Below are 16,219 nucleotides of genomic sequence, written 5' to 3'. Positions count from 1 at the left end.
AACTAGATATTGTGATTATTTCTAATTTACAGATGAGGAAATTGGGGCTTACAGAAGTTTTGTCACTTTCCCACCATTGAGCTGGGATTTGGTGTTTTTGTTTTGTTTTTTGTTTGTTAGTTTGTTTTTGTTTTTGTTTTTTCTTAAAAGATTTTATTTTATTTATTCATAGAGACAGAGAGAGAGAGGCAGAGACACAGGCAGAGGGAGAAGCAGGCTCCATGCAGAGAACCTGACGTGGGACTCGATCCCAGGTCTCCAGGACCACGCCCCAGGCTGCAGGCGGCGCTAAACCGCTGCGCCACCGGGACTGCCCTTGTTTTGTTTTTTTAAGATTTTATTTATTTATTCATAAGAGACATAGGGAGAGAGAGAGGCAGAGACACAGGCAGAGGGAGAAGTAGCCTCCTCGCTGGGAGCACAATGTGGGACTCGATCCCAGGACCCCAGGGTCACACCCTGGGCCCAAGGCAGCTGCTCAACCGCTGAGCCACCTGGGGGTCCCACGAGCTGAGATTTGAATCCGGATCCGTCTCACTTGGCATTTCAAGTTCTTCACCTTCTGTTATACTTCTTCCTCTTTCTTTTCTTTTCTTTTTTTTTTTTTTTAATTTTTATTTATGATAGTCACACAGAGAGAGAGAGGCAGAGACATAGGCGGAGGGAGAAGCAGGCTCCATGCACCAGGAGCCCGATGTGGGATTCGATCCCGGGTCTCCAGGATCGCGCCCTGGGCCAAAGGCAGGCGCTAAACCACTGCGCCACCCAGGGATCCCCTTCTTCCTCTCTCATTCCAGGGGTTGATGCCTAGGCTTAGTTATTATTTTTTTTGAAAATTCCCTATTTTTACACAAATAGGGATCCCTGGGTGACTCAGCGGTTTAGCGCCTGCCTTTGGCCCAGGGTGTGGCCCTGGAGACCCGGAATCGAGTCCCACGTCGGGCTCCCTGCGTGGAGTCTGCTTCTCGCTCTGTCTCTCTCTCTGCCTCTCTCTCTGTGTGTCTCTCATGTAGAAGTAAAATCTTAAAAAAATAAAAATAAAAAATAAAAATAAAATAAAAATTACACAAATAGTACACTGCACACATGTTAACTGTAAAAGATTCAGGTAATTAATACATTTCTAGAACAAAATCTGACCTTCATTCACTCATTCCCACTCTATTGTTAAAAGTTTGATGTGTGTACCAAAAGGAAAATTCTTTAATCTAGTAAGAAACAGCTGCCTCAAATAATAGCCAATATCATAACAGTAGCCAAAATTAATTGATCATTTACCACATGCTAGACACTTTTGTAAATACTTAATATTGAACTCTGGTTACACCCATGAGGATAATAGTATTGTTTCCCTCATGTTACAGATTAAAACACCACTATTGTAATGCCAGTGAATACAGTAACAAGATTTCTCACCTAGACCTTTGCAAAAGCTTCTTAAATGGTGCCACAGTTGCCCTCCTCCTTCCTGTTTTCCAGGCAGCAACCAAAATTATCTTTTTTTTTTCTTTTTTCCAAAATTATCTTTAAAAAAAAAAAGCAAATCTGGGACACCTGGGTGGCTCAGCGGTTGAGCATCTGTCTTCAGCTCAGGGCGTGATCCTGCAGTCCCAGGATTGAATCCCAAGTTGGGCTCCCTGCATGGAGCCTGCTTCTCCCTCTGCCTGTGCCTCTGCCTCTCTCTCTCTGTGCCTCTCATGAATAAATAAATAAAATCTTTAAATAAATAAAAAATAAATAAAAAGTAATAATAAAAAGCAAATCTGATGCTTCTTACTATCTGGGGACACCTGGGTGGCTCAGCAGTTGAGAGTCTGCCTTTGACTCAGATTGTGATCCCCGGGTCCTAGGATTGAGTCCCACATCGGGCTCCCTGCATGGAGCCTGCTTCTCTCTCTGCCTAGGCTCTCATGAATGAATGAATGAATGAATGAATGAATGAATAAATAAATAAATAATTTTTTAAAATAAAAAGATAAAAGGGATCCCTGGGTGGCGCAGCGGTTTGGCGCCTGCCTTTGGCCCGGGGCGTGATCCTGGAGACCCGGGATCGAGTCCCACGTCGGGCTCCCGGTGCATGGAGCCTGCTTCTCCCTCTGCCTGTGTCTCTGCCTCTCTGTCTCCCTCTGTGTGACTATCATGAATAAATAAATAAAATCTTTAAAAAAAATAAAATAAAAAGATAAAAATAAATAAAACTCCTATTTGGGGCTCCAGGTGGCTCACTCAGTTAAGCCTCAAACTCTTGATTTCAGCTCAGGTTCTGACATTGAGTCTTACATCAGGCTCTGGGCTCACCAGGGAGTCTATCTGAGATTCTCTTTTTCTTTCTCTGGTCCTCTTCTTGTTTTTATAAAATAAATATGTTATATTTATTAAATAAATAAATTTTTTAACAGAACAAAATGAAACACTCCTCATTGTCTTTGCATTGTGCTTAGGAGAAGCCCACAAAGTCCCGGGATGTCCCCACTAATGCCTCTTTCTTGCATCTTTTTTTTTTTTACATTTTATTTATTTATTCATGAGAGACACAGAGAGAGAGGCAGAGGGAGAAGCAGGTTCCATGCAGGGAGCCCGATGTGGAACTCTATCTCAGGTCTCCAGAATCAGGCCCTGGGCCGAAGGCAGTGCTAAACCGCTGAGCCCCCGGGGCTGCCCTCCCTCTAGCATCCTTTGCTGAGTCACACTGACTACATTTGAGTGATTGTAACTGAGTGATTGTAAGGCACAGTGCTCTCACCTGAGTCTCCCTCTGGCCACTCTTCCCACGTTTTGTTACCTCCCATCTGTCTTTCAGGACTTAACTTGTACCTGCCCTTCTCTGAAGGTTTTCTGTGACCCCAGAGACCAAGCTGCTTCACTTGATTGTCACCCTAACGTCATCTCAGTGATCTCGGAGACTTTCTCAATTGCACCTCTAGGATATGCAATCACGAGGGGGCAATGAGTGCGCTTGTCTACTCACCACCATTGCCCCCGAGTGCGGTGCTGGGACACTCAATATAGAAGTGGATGAATGAAGAGAGTAGCGAATGAATGAATCCCTTAATCTTTCCTTTTCTGGGCCGTTGAAGAAGGCCCTCGATCATAAATGACTAATTTCAAATACTGAGCACACCCCTGGGGTTCAGATGTGTGGCAAATGATCCTGGATGGCCCGGGGAACAATCTGCGCCTTGGGAAACTCTGAATGTGGGTGAACCCACCATTCAAGATTATAATTACAATAAATAAAAAGTATGATTATCCCCTGGTTCAACTTTCTGTGAGTCTAGACGCGTGTGGGATGGAGATGATCCGTTTGCTGAAGCACATTGCTGCTCCCTATGAATGTTAATTGAACTGACTACGTTGGCCTCTTACCAGGGCTTGAGGCCTTAAGGTGGGGCCATCTCGCTTCTTGGTTCCAACTTGGCAGGGGCTACTCCGTTTCTGGATCTTTTGGCACTTGTTTCTGTAGCTTCACGCACACGCATCAGATTAGGTTGTCGTGGAGGAGAAACGAGGGCACCGAGGGTCCCCAAATGCACACTCCCCTGAACCAGTGGCTCCCAGACAGGCCCAACTGGCCAAGTCTAACGGTGCAGTAAAGCTCCTCACCAGCAGGTGTCTCAGTGGCCAAGCCCGGCCCCACCTCCTGGGAAGGCAGCTGGCTGCACACCCTCCATTCCTCTATTGTTACTGAGCCTCCAAGCAAAGAACACTTTCGAAGGATTGATTTCAACCCTGGGTAAATTTGCCAGCAGATCTCATGAGGAGCTGGACGGCCTCTCTCAATAATAGGAACGTTGGATCAATCGCAGTGTTTCACTCTTCCTGCTTTCCTTTGTTTAGGGGTGACATGCTGTGTTGGTAGTACATGTATTTATTTAATTATTTTTCCTCTTTATTTATTTGTGCAGGGAGGAGTCTCAGCCTGCAGTGATTGTGATGTTCTACTTGACCTTGATGACCTCTCACCCCCACAGTGAGCTAACTGTCCTTCTAGACTTCCTTCACGCAGACACTACACAGCCTTGAAGAGTGTTCATCACTCTTTGCAGCTGACTTGGCCCCTTGCACTGATTTTATTTTATTTTTTTTTTTTTAAAGATTATATTTATTTATTAATGAGAGACACACACACACAGAGAGAGAGAGGCAGAAACACAGGCAGAGGGAGAAGCAGGCTCCATGCAGGGAGCCTGACATGGGACTCGATCCTGGGTCTTCAGGATCATGCCCTGGGCTGAAGGTGGCGCTAAACCGCTGAGCCACAGGGCTGCCCTCTTGCACTGATTTTAAAGATGGACAAAAGAATGTAAAGGATCACCAAATGGAGGGACGTAGCACAGAGAAAGATCCCATAGATGTGAATTCTCACCTGAAGGTGACATCACCAATGGATGAACAGTGAAAGAAATATTCGACAATGATGTTGGAATAACTAGTGCACACACACAAATTACCAAAACTGATTCCAGATGGATTAGGGAGTTAGAGGTATTATAAAATCAGATCGTGAAAGAATGAGAAAAAAAATACAAATGGTTATCAGATCTTTGTCAGGAAATCTCTAAGATTTAATGTGATAATATAAATCACAAAACAAAATATCAATACATTTTCCTGCACGAAGATTGGAAATCACCATGTGAAAAAACACAAACAAACCAAGAAAATAACAACAGCTAGAAGTTAAACTGAACAAAATAGCTGCAGAGAAAAATTTTAAGTTGTTAGTACCTGTAAAATATAAAGAATTTATACAATTTTATAATCCAAGATCCCAATAAACAGCCAAAATAAATGAACAAACATATGGAAAATATTTGACTTCGCTGATACAGAAATGCAAATTAAGTTGAGATACCATTTTTCATCTAGCTTAACACCAGTTGAAACAGCCACTACTGATAGGGCACTTTTGGAAAATAATTTAGCATGTCCTTCAGCAAACCCATTCTCTCTCTCTACTCCCTCCCCCTTCCTCTCCTTCCAGCTGCCTCCGGCCCCCCTTTCATTCATTCATTTTTATTCAACAAATACTCTCTGTGTGCTTGCTAGGTGCTGGAATCCAGCCTAAATTCTAAATACAGGAAAAACTTTATGTACAAATTTGCTCATCTCAACATGATCAGTAATAGCCTCAAATTGAAAACATCCTACATTGTCATCCACAGACAAGGTGACAAAATGTCCTGTTTTGCTTGGGACAATCTTGGTTCATGCCTGATGTCCCCACGTAATTAATAAATGGTGCCCCCTATTAAGACAACTTTCTGGCTTGACGGCAGTTAAGTATCTTGAGGCAGGGCCAAGTTTTCTAATTTGTACAAAAGCACCACTGAGATTAGCTGCTGTTCGTTGAGCTACGGAGGTTGGGTGATTTCTGGTTTTGTCTCTCTTTTTCTATAATTTCCAGATTTTCTAAAATGGACTTTATATGCATATGGGCTTTATACACATTAATTCATTTACTCTTCATAACCCTATAATTACTCTTTTTTGTTATTTCACTGCTTTTTTTTAAGATAAGGCAATTGGAGTACCGAGAGATTAAGTTACTTACCTAGAGTCTCACAGTCATTAAGAATTACAGAAATTACAGACAGAAAAAAAAATTACAGAGAGACAGTCTGTCTTCATACCTTTAAACACTAAGAGTGATAACCTATATCCAGTTGGGCTTGTCATTCATTTATGGGAGAATAAAGACCTACCTATGCTTATAAATGTTATTTGAAAAGTACCAAAGAGGTCTCCTTTTATTTCATAGAAACAAAATATTTTCTCTTAAATCCACCAAATAGAAGCATATTATAAATATAAATAATTGATTTTTAAGAAACATAAGAGGGAAAAGTTCATAAATAAGTAAACTGTAGGGGAACCCTGGGTGGCGCAGCGGTTTAGCGCCTGCCTTTGGCCCAGGGCCCGATCCTGGAGACCCGGGATCGAATCCCACGTCGGGCTCCTGGTGCATGGAGCCTGCTTCTCCCTCTGCCTATGTCTCTGCCTCTCTCTCTGTGTGTGACTATCATAAATAAATAAAAATTAAAAAAAAAAAAGTAAACTGTAGGAATCCCAAACACCATGCTATGAATGTCTCTTTTTAATAGATGTTTATATGTCTGTTTAAATTTCAGCATACATTAAATACAATAAAAATATCTGTTTTAGGGTTGCCTGGCTGGCTCAGCCAGAAAAGCATGTGACTCTTTTTTTTAAAATAGATTTTATTTATTTATTCATGAGAGAGACAGAGAGAGAGAGAGAGAGAGGCAGAGACACAGGCAGAGGGAGAAGCAGGCTCCATGCAGGGAGCCCGATGTGGGACTCGATCCTACGTCTCCAGGATCAGGCTCTAGGCCGAAGGTGGTGCTAAACCGCTGAGCCACCCGGGCTGCCCCAAGCATGTGACTTTTGATCTCAGGGTTGTGAGTTCAAGCCCAATGTTGGGTGTAGAGATTACTTTAAAAAATATTAAAAATATCTGTTTTGAATGTATTGGTGGGGGGTGCGTGGGTGGCTCAGTCAGTTAAGCGTCTGCCTTTGGCTCAGGTTATGACATGATCTCAGGGTCCTGGACTGAACCCCAAGTTGCCCAAGGTCACCCTGTATTGGGCTCATCCTCGTGGGGAGTCTGCTTCTCTCTTTCCCTCTGCCCTTTCCCCCACACTCGTTTCTCTCTCTCTCTGTCTCTCTTTCAAATAAATACATAAAATCTTTTAAAAAACGTATTGGTGAACAAATATTTTTTCTTATATCATTAAAGTGAATTAAGCAATATGCCTTACTACTTAAGTGAGGAAATGTAAAAAATTATATATATTTTGAATGTTATTAAAGATTGGTAAGAATAACTGTAAATGTCCACCTTTTTATGTTAATCTAAAATAAATTATTTAACTTAAAAATCACTTTCAGGGGATCCCTGGGTGGCTCAGTGGTTGAGCGCCTGCCTTTGGCTCAGGGCCTGATTCTGGAGTCCCGGGATCGATTCCCACATCAGGCTCCCTGCATGGAGCCTGCTTCTCGCTCTGCCTGTGTCTCTGGCTTTCTCTCTCTCTCTCTGTGTCTCTCATTAATAAATAAATAAAATCTTTTAAAAAAAAAGAATCACTTTGGGATCCCTGGGTGGTGCAGCGGTTTAGAGCCTGCCTTTGGCCCAGGGCGCGATCCTGGAGACCCGGAATCGAATCCCACGTCGGGCTCCCGGTGCATGGAGCCTGCTTCTCTCTCTGCCTATGTCTCCGCCTCTCTCTCTCTCTCTCTCTCTCTCTCTCAATGTGTGACTATCATAAATAAATAAAAATTAAAAAAAAAAAAAAGAATCACTTTCACTGAGTAGCTCAGTTGGTTAAGCATCTGGCCTTGAACTCAGTTCATGATCCAAGAGTCTTCTGATCCAGCCCTGCATGGAGCTCCCTCACTAGTGGGGAGTCTGCTTCTCCCTCTCCTTCTGCCTCCCACTGTATGTACTCTCTCTTTTGCTCACCCTCTCTCAAATAAATAAATAGATAAATAAATAAAATCTTAAAAAAAGAAAAAAGAAACCTTAGAAATCACTTTGTTGGGATCCCTGGGTGGCGCAGCGGTTTAGCGCCTGCCTTTGGCCCAGGGCACGAAGGGCACGATCCTGGAGACCCGGGATCGAGTCCCACGTCGGGCTCCCGGTGCATGGAGCCTGCTTCTCCCTCTGCCTGTGTCTCTGCCTCTCTCTCTCTCTCTCTCTATGTGACTATCATAAATAAATTTTTAAAAATTTACAAAAAAAATAAAAAAAAAGAAATCACTTTGTTATTACATATTAAAGAAGGGCAAAATTTAAATTATTTCCCTAAAAGAGATACTAGTTATTTAAGTATCACGTCACCCATCGGAATCGTACTAGCTGGTACCAGTCAATTAAAATTCCCTTTATTTTTTTTAAATTAAATTCCATTTAATGGGCTTGAGTTGGCTAGATACACAGATCACCTGCAGGTCGGCTGTGGATGTCTCATCCACTATGTGCTGTCATCTCCGAGTGTCGTTCTCAGACCTGGAAGCAGCATAGGTTGGCTATGGAAGGAAACAGGTTCGGGTTCCCATCGCACCTCTACCTCAGGCTGTTTGTCCTTGGGCAAGTTCCTGAACCCCTCTGAGCTTCAGCTTCCTCATTGGTAAAATGGTAAAGCTAGTAATACCTCCTGTGTTGGCTTGAGGGTCAAGCGAGGTGAGTCACACTAAGCATCTAACACAGGCTCTGGCTTCTAGTAAGTTCTCAATTAAATTCAGTTGTTGTGATCACTATGACAACCGAGTTTGGGAAGCCAGCTGGGACTCCTGTGTGGTGGCCCTGGTTGGATGAAGCTCTTTGAAAATAACTTGACTGGCTCGGGCAAGGAAGGACACAACAGAAGCCCAGCCTGAGTGACATTTCCCGAGAGAACGTAAGGGAACGATCTGGAAGGGCAGGGCAAAGCCGGTAAGATCGTGGAGACTGGTTTTTGGCAAGTCAGCGGGGGTGTCTGGGGCGGGCAGGATTGAATTCCCACACCCTGCAGGCCACACAGGGGTCGGGCTCCCGCCCTGCTCACACCGCACGGAGCGCCCGCAGCGGGGCGGCGGCGGCAGCCAAGAGCCTCCGTGTGCGCGGCCTCGGACCAGCCCAGGACGCGGTCAGGAGCTAGCCCCGGGCTCTCGCCATCGCGGCCCCACGGGCCCGGAGCCTGCTGCACACGCGGGCCGGGCACCCCTGGGAACCCCCGGGCACCCCTGGGAGACCCCGCGCACCCCTGGGAACCCCTGGGAACACCCGCGCACCCCCGGGCACCCCTGGGAACACCCGGGCACCCCTGGGAGCCCCTGCGCACCCCCGGGAACCCCTGGGAACACCCGCGCACCCCCGGGCACCCCTGGGAACACCCGGGCACCCCTGGGAGTCCCCGCGCACCCCCGGGAACCCCTGGGAACACCCGCGCACCCCTGGGAACCCCTGAGAACACCCGGGCACCCCTGGGAACACCCAGGAACCCCTGGGAACCCCCGGGCACCCCTAGGAACACCCGGGCACCTCTGGGAACCCCTGGGCACTTCCAGGCACCCCTTGGAACACCCGGGCACCTCTGGGAACTCCTGGGAACACCCGCGCACCCCTGGACACCTCCGGGCACCCCTGGGAACCGCTGAGAACAACTGAGCACCCCTGGGAACCCCCAGGCACCCCTGGGGAGCCCCGGGCACCCCTAGGAACCCCTGGGCACCCTTGGGAACCCCCGGGCACCTCTGGGAATCCCCAGGGCACCCCTGGGAACCCCCAGGCATCCCTGGGCACCTCTGGGAACCCCTGGGCACCCCCAGGGAGCGTGCCTCCACATCCCTCTGCCATGGCAGTCCGACGGGGATGCGGGTCGTGGGGGTCAAAGGAGCCCGTGCTACTTGGCACCGTGCACCGCGGGTTGTCCCCCAGTCCCTGTCCCTGGTGGCCCCGGCCCCGGCCAGCGCAAGGCCCTCGTCCCGGACTCCCTCGGGCAGCGCCGGCCACCTCCCCTCCCCTTTGGGTTCCGGGTCTGGCTCCGGCCCCGCCCCCTGCGCCCCGGCACCCCCCTGCCGCGCTCCCCCCCCACCCCGCTCCCCGCCCAGCCGGGCCAGCTCGGGGCCCCCTGTAAAGGAGCTCCCTTCCCTCTTTGCGAACTTGCCCCAGTAACTTAAAAAATAAAAGCAAGCACCGATCCCCGGGACTCCGGGCCTCCTTCCCGGCCGATGCTCCCGCAGGAAGAGCGCCCGGCTGCGTGGATAGGATCTGCCGGCTTCGGCTAAGCACCGGCGCCTGCGCCCAGGAAGCCCGAGGGGCAGTCCCCTGGGTCCTTACTGGGTCGTCAGGCCTTCCTCGGTAGTCTCCCCCAATGAAGGAAATGGCCCTCTCCCTGAGGGACCCGAGGAGCAGTAGGGGCTCGAGGGGCGGCTGGGGCAGGGACCGAGGGTGCAGGGGCCGAGGGTGCAGGGGCAGCTCACTCCCCACCCCAAGCGGCAGCGCCTCTTCCCAAGCCGCGGCACAGGCCCCGCGGACATGTCGGGCCTGGTTGGGGGCGCCTCCTCCTCTGGGGCTGCCCAGAACCACCCCAGCCGGCCCAGAGCTGCAGGCGGGACTCAGTGGGTCGGGCGGGGGCTGACAGCAGGGCCCCAGGGGGGGTAGATAAAGGCAGATCCGGGTGCACAGAGGCAAGGGATGAGCATGGGGGAGGTGAGCTCTGCTCCCCTAGCCCCATAAGGCCGGTAGTGAGGTCGGCCCAGCTCCTCCCGCAGGGCCCCCGGGGCCCACCTTCCATCCCCCCCCCCCCTCCGGCACCCGGCTGCCGCTGCATTTAGGGCACAGACCACGTGCCTGCTGCCTTTCAAGCCTTCCTGGGAGCGGGAATCCGATGCTCTGAGGCCGCCCCGTGACCCCCGCACAAAGTCAAACAGCCTGAGTCTTCTGTTCTCCACGGTTGGCACCAGTCATTTGGGAGGAAGAGATGCCATCACACAATAGAGGGCTCCAGGAGTCAATGGTCTAAAATCCTGAACAGCATATTCACAAAACTGAACGAAACCCATCTGCCTGCAACCCCTTTGAGTTATCATCTCACCAGCCGTCCACCACTGCCCGCCGCCTCCTTCCTCCCTCACCTGCCTTCCCGCCCGGGGCCCACTAGAGGCTGAACGGCATCTTCAGCCCCCGCTTCTTCCCTGAGTTGAAAAAAAATTTTTTTTTCTTTTTTTCAATCACACAAGCTTGAACCCATGATTTTGAATTAAAAACAAAACAAAACAAAACCTCAAAAGCCTTCCTTCTGAACATCAACACCTCCAACCTCTTTTCTTGGGATATTTTATCCAACTCTGCAAGAGAATCGCCCGATGCTATGTTTCTCATGTTCTCAAAATTCACCCTTAGATGTCTTAACTGTTTTATAGAAGAACAACAACAACAATAAAACCCAAAAAGCTTCAGGATATAGAAACAAAACTCATTCCTGAGAGGCTGTAAGCGTAGCTGTTAAAAAGCACCTAGGCGGTGGGTCCAGCCTGACTGGCTGGGTTCCAATCCTGGGCCCCACCATTTACTAGTTATGTGGCTTTGTCAAGTCTGGGAACCTCTCTGGGACTCCAGAGAGGTTTCCTCACCTGGAATATGGGGATGATAATAATAATAGTACTTACTGGTAGCATTAGGAGGATCAAATGACTATTTAAAGCCCATAGAGGGGCATTTAGCACATGAGACACGCTATAAAAAAACACACTACTGGGGCACTGGCTGCATCAGTAAGTAGAACATGTGACTCTTGATTTTGGGATCATGGGTTTGAGCCCCACATCAGGTACAGAGATTATGAAAAATAAATAAACTTAAAAAATAAACAATTTAAAGAATATATATGTTATATATAGTATATATATAGTATATAGTATATATATATATATATACTATTGCTTTACTACAATGTAGATTTGAACTCCAGTATGTAAGTAAGCAACTGGAATTTTTTTTTTTTAGCAACTGGAATTTACATCTCAGGTCTTTACTAGCTACTCTGGTGGGTGCTGACAAACCACCATGGTGGTTCCCATCTAAACTCTGCTCCAACCTCTTACCTTTCTCCTGGGTGGCCCCCTGAATGCTGCTTCTTACAGGAATAAAGTAACTCCCATCCTTGAAAGGAGAGAAGGAACCCACCTGGTCAGAACTTCTGCTTTGGTGAACTGTGAGCGGCTCCATTCCTTGTTGGTTTGAAGTTTGAAGAGATGTCAACTCATGGAAATGAGACTGTAGAGTTGGACGGAAGGGAGACGAGACTCAGGGCTGAATGAGTTAAAATGGGCTCCACAGAATCCATAGTTATAGACAACAAAGGATGAGCTTCAATGCATGAAATTCAGCTCCTGTCACAACCACAGGACCGCAGTCGTACTTTGAAAGGTCACCAGTGTCCCTTTTGAGCCAATCCAGGCCTCTCCTCGGTTCTCATCCTTGTTAAGTCTTTGTAATTCCTTCTTGGCTGTGCACCAAAGCCTGCAGGCTCCTCAGAGGAAGGTTCAGGGGGGATAGTGGCAAGGACACTGTCAAAAGATTATATACTCCCACTGTCAGAAAAAATAAAAAGATTGTAACTGTATGGTGATGTGATTGAACTGTATGGTGATTACCTAGACTTATTGTGGTGATCATTTCACAATGTATACAAAAATCAAATCATCATGTTGTACACCTGAAACGTAATGTATTATATATTAATTACATCTCGGTGAAAAATTAAAGAGAAAAAAAAAGATTACAAGGAGCCTCCACTAAAACAGAATGGCGGAGATAATACATTAGCCAGAAAAGATGGAAGCTAGGGATGCAGCTGCACCAGATGCCACGGGGACAGACTTAAAACCTTCTCCATTTTTCTCTTCTATTTGCTTTCCTAACATTACAATGAGGAGAGGAGAGATCTTTCCTGGGAGGAGATAACAGGATACGAATATGTAGACAAGTTAACAATGTCTTTCTTTCATAGCTTTACCATTATCTTTTTAATTTTTTTTTTAATTTTTATTTATTTATGATAGTTACAGAGAGAGAGAGAGGCAGAGACACAGGCAGAGGGAGAAGCAGGCTCCATGCACCGGGAGCCCGATGTGGGATTCGATCCCGGTTCTCCAGGATCGCGCCCTGGGCCAAAGGCAGGCGCCAAACCGCTGCACCACCCAGGGATCCCTACCATTATCTTTTTATTAATAGGTCTCTTGCCCTTTTCTCAAAATATTTTATTTATTTATTCATGGGAGACACAAAGAGAGAGGCAGAGACACAGGCAGAGGGAGAAGTAGGCTCCCTGCGAGAAGCCTGATGTGGGACTCGATCTCTGGACCCCGGGGTCACGATCTGAGCCAAAGGCAGATGCTCAACCACTGAGCCACCCAGGCGTCCCTCTTTTCTTTTCTTTTCTTTTCTTTTCTTTTCTTTTCTTTTCTTTTCTTTCTTTTCTTTTTTCTTTTCTTTTCTTTTCTTTTCTTTTCTTTTCTTTTCTTTTCCTTTCTTTTCTTTTCTTTTCTTCTTTTCTTTTCTTTTCTTTCTTTTTTCTTTTCTTTTTTCTTTTCCTTTCCTTCTTTTCTTTTTTTTTCTTTTCCTTTCTTTTCCTTTCCTTTCCTTTCTCTTTTCTTTTCTTTTTTTTTTGTTTTGTTTTTGTTTTTGTTTTAAGAGAGGGAGAGAGAGAAAGGTGGCGGAGGGGCTGAGGGAGAGAGGATCTCAAGCAGACTCCTTGCTGAGTGCAGAGCCCAACACAGGGCGACACAGGGCTCGATCACACAACCCTGAGGTTGTGACCTGAGCTGACATCATGAGTTGGAAGCTGAACCGACTGAGTCATCCATCCAGGAGCCCCAGTTCCTTGGCTTTTTCTGCAAGGTAAGCTCCAGAAGGTCAAGAAACAGACCCACAGTCTTGCTTATCCTTATATCCCCAGCAACCAACACAATGCCTGGCATATTGTCACAGATTCTAAGATAGAAAACAAGCTATAAGAATACTAGAAGGAGATATTGGAAAACATTTATTTTTATATTCTTGGGGTACATAAAGCCTTCCAAAACCAGAGAGAAAATCAAGAAGCCATGAAGAAAAAGATAAATAGCTCTAACTATATTTTAAAAAATCCTCAGGGGATCCCTGGGTGGCTCAGCGGTTTAGCGCCTGCCTTTGGCCCAGCGCATGATCCTGGAGTCCCGGGATCGAGTCCCATGTTGGGCTCCCTGCATGGAGCCTGCTTCTCCCTCCTCCTGTGTCTCTGCCTCTCTCTCTCTCTCTATCATAAATAGATAATAAATCTTTTAAAAAAATTCTCCCTGAAGAATAATAGCTAGAAACTATTTGTCCTTTTATATGTGCCAGTTTCTCATCTAAGCATTTTATACATCTTAACTCATTTAAGGATCCTAATAATCTTATTATCATCTCCTTTTACAGATGAGGGAACGGAGGCACAATGGGATTAAATACTTTGCTTAAGATGAGCTACTAAATGGTGGAATCCAGATGTGAACTCATGCAATCCAGTTCCAAGCTCCTTTAGAAACTCATATAACTAATTATTAAGCCCTTGTCTATACTCTATGTGTATAGTATACACATAAAAGCTCCTTGCTCTCAACCATTATGTTGCAGTTGCTCCTGGAAGAAATGATAGCAAGATTTTAAAAGAAGCAAAAGACTGGGAGAAAAATTTTGCAACACATATAGTATAGATAAGGGCTTAATAATTAGTCATATGAGTTTCTAAAAGTCAGTAAGAAAAATACAGATGAGGCACCTGGGTGGCTCAGTGGGTTAAGCGTCTGCCTTTGTTTCAGGTCATGATCCCAGGGTCCTGGGATGGAGGCCACATGGGGCTCCCTGCTCAGGAGGGAGCCTGCTTCTCCCTCTTCCTCTGTTGCTCCCGCCACTTGTGCTTTCTCTTTCTGTCAAATAAATGAATAAAATCTTTTACAACAAAAAAAGGAAAATGCAGATAATCCAGTTGAAATATTGGCAAAGATTATGAATCAAAAGTTGACTGAAGAAATAAATACAGTCAATAAATTCCTCACTAGTAAGTAGTGATTCTTAAAGCTGTAAGTGTAGTGAGCTGCTACTTTTTACTCTTTAGCTAGGAAAAAAGTAAAATATTGCAAGTATCCAGGATTGGCAAGGATGTGGAGAAATATAAAGAATAACCCAATTGGGACGCCTGGGTGGCTCAGTGGTTGAGCGTCTGTGTTCAGCTCAAGTCATGATCCCCAGGTCCCAGAATCGAGTCCCACGTCAGGCTCCCTGCATGGAGCTTCTCCCTCTGCCTGGGTCTCTGCCTCTCTATCTGAGTCTTTCATAAATAAATAAATAAAATCTTAAAAAAAAAAAACAGTTAAGCTGCTTTCTTGTTTTATTTAATGGATTATTTTTCATCATTCTCATGAATGATTGACTAATCAATAGCATTTGGCTAATCAATGAGTGTTAAATTTTAGGCTGTCCCAGGTTTGACCAGTGGGAGCCCCTTCAAGATGGCACATGTGCCCTGTTGACATGTTCCATCCTTCATTGAGTGCTACCTACTTTCTGGCCCAGCAAAATATTTGCAGGTTCATTCTAACCCAGCCCTGTAATCGGTATTTCTCTAAGGGATCCTGGTTCCTTGTAGAAACCAAGTGTATTCAATGTTATCATATATTATTATACATGTATATACTGTATTATTTATTCATTTTATTGATCATATTACTAATGTTATTAATAATATCAATGTAATTGATCAATAATATAATATGTACATATATTAACTGTCGTTGCCTTTAGGTCCTCTTGAAAGGCTAGAAAATGCATGTAAAAATGTATAATGATGAATATTAAGTAAAATAATAAAGATGGAAAGTTGTACATACCGTATGGTGGTTTTCTTTAAAAACAACAGTCAAGGGATCCCTGGGTGGCGCAGCGGTTTGGCGCCTGCCTTTGGCCCAGGGCGCGATTCTGGAGACCCAGGATCGAATCCCACATCGGGCTCCCGGTGCATGGAGCCTGCTTCTCCCTCTGCCTATGTCTCTGCCTCTCTCTCTCTCTCTCTGTGACTATCATAAATAAATAAAAAAATTAAAAAAAAAAAAAAAAAAAAAACCAACAGTCAAAGGTGCCTGAGTGGCTCAGTCGGTTAGGCGTCTGACTCTTGATCTCAGCTCGGTCTTGATCTCCAGCGGGCAGCCTACTTAAACACACACACACACACAGATACAGCAAAAGGCTGATTTATGACATTTCGAATGATTTTTTAAATTTCAATTTGTATCTCAAATTTTATGAAATTATTTCTTTTTATTTTTTATTTTTATTTTTAAAAAATATTTTATTTATTTATTCATGAGAGACACAGAGAGAGAGGCAGAGACACAGGCAGAGGGAGAAGCAGGCTCCACCCAGGGAGCCCGATATGGGACTCAATCCCAAGACCCAGGGGTCATGCCCTGGGCGGAAGGCAGGTGCTCCACCACAGAGCCCCCCTGGGTGTCCCTATGTTCTTTTCTTTTATTTTTTTTATTTTTTATTTTTATTTATTTATGATAGTCACACACACAGAGAGAGAGAGGCAGAGACATAGGCAGAAGGAGAAGCAGGCTCCATGCACCGGGAGCCCGACGTGGGATTCGATCCCGGGTCTCCAGGATCGCGCCCTGGGCCAAAGGCAGGCACCAA

At 45.9% G+C, this 16,219-nt stretch overlaps 1 long non-coding RNA gene across 1 annotated transcript in view; it reads right to left on the bottom strand.

Moving 5' to 3' along the window:
• Positions 1–7,936: 7,936 nt before the first annotated feature.
• Positions 7,937–16,219, bottom strand: part of LOC118350690 (uncharacterized) — a 41,043-nt gene continuing 32,760 nt past the window's right edge. The window contains exons 2-3 of the long non-coding RNA XR_004804952.2: positions 11,690–12,096; positions 7,937–8,049 (exon numbers count right to left, since the gene is read on the bottom strand). This is a non-coding gene — a long non-coding RNA (uncharacterized LOC118350690). The remainder of the gene's footprint in view (positions 8,050–11,689; positions 12,097–16,219) is intronic.

The sequence above is a fragment of the Canis lupus genome, chromosome 15, assembly GCF_003254725.2.
Source record: "Canis lupus dingo isolate Sandy chromosome 15, ASM325472v2, whole genome shotgun sequence".
Taxonomy (NCBI): domain Eukaryota; kingdom Metazoa; phylum Chordata; class Mammalia; order Carnivora; family Canidae; genus Canis; species Canis lupus.
Note: the sequence above shows the minus strand (reverse complement) of the source record. Positions and strands in the feature narration are given on the sequence as shown.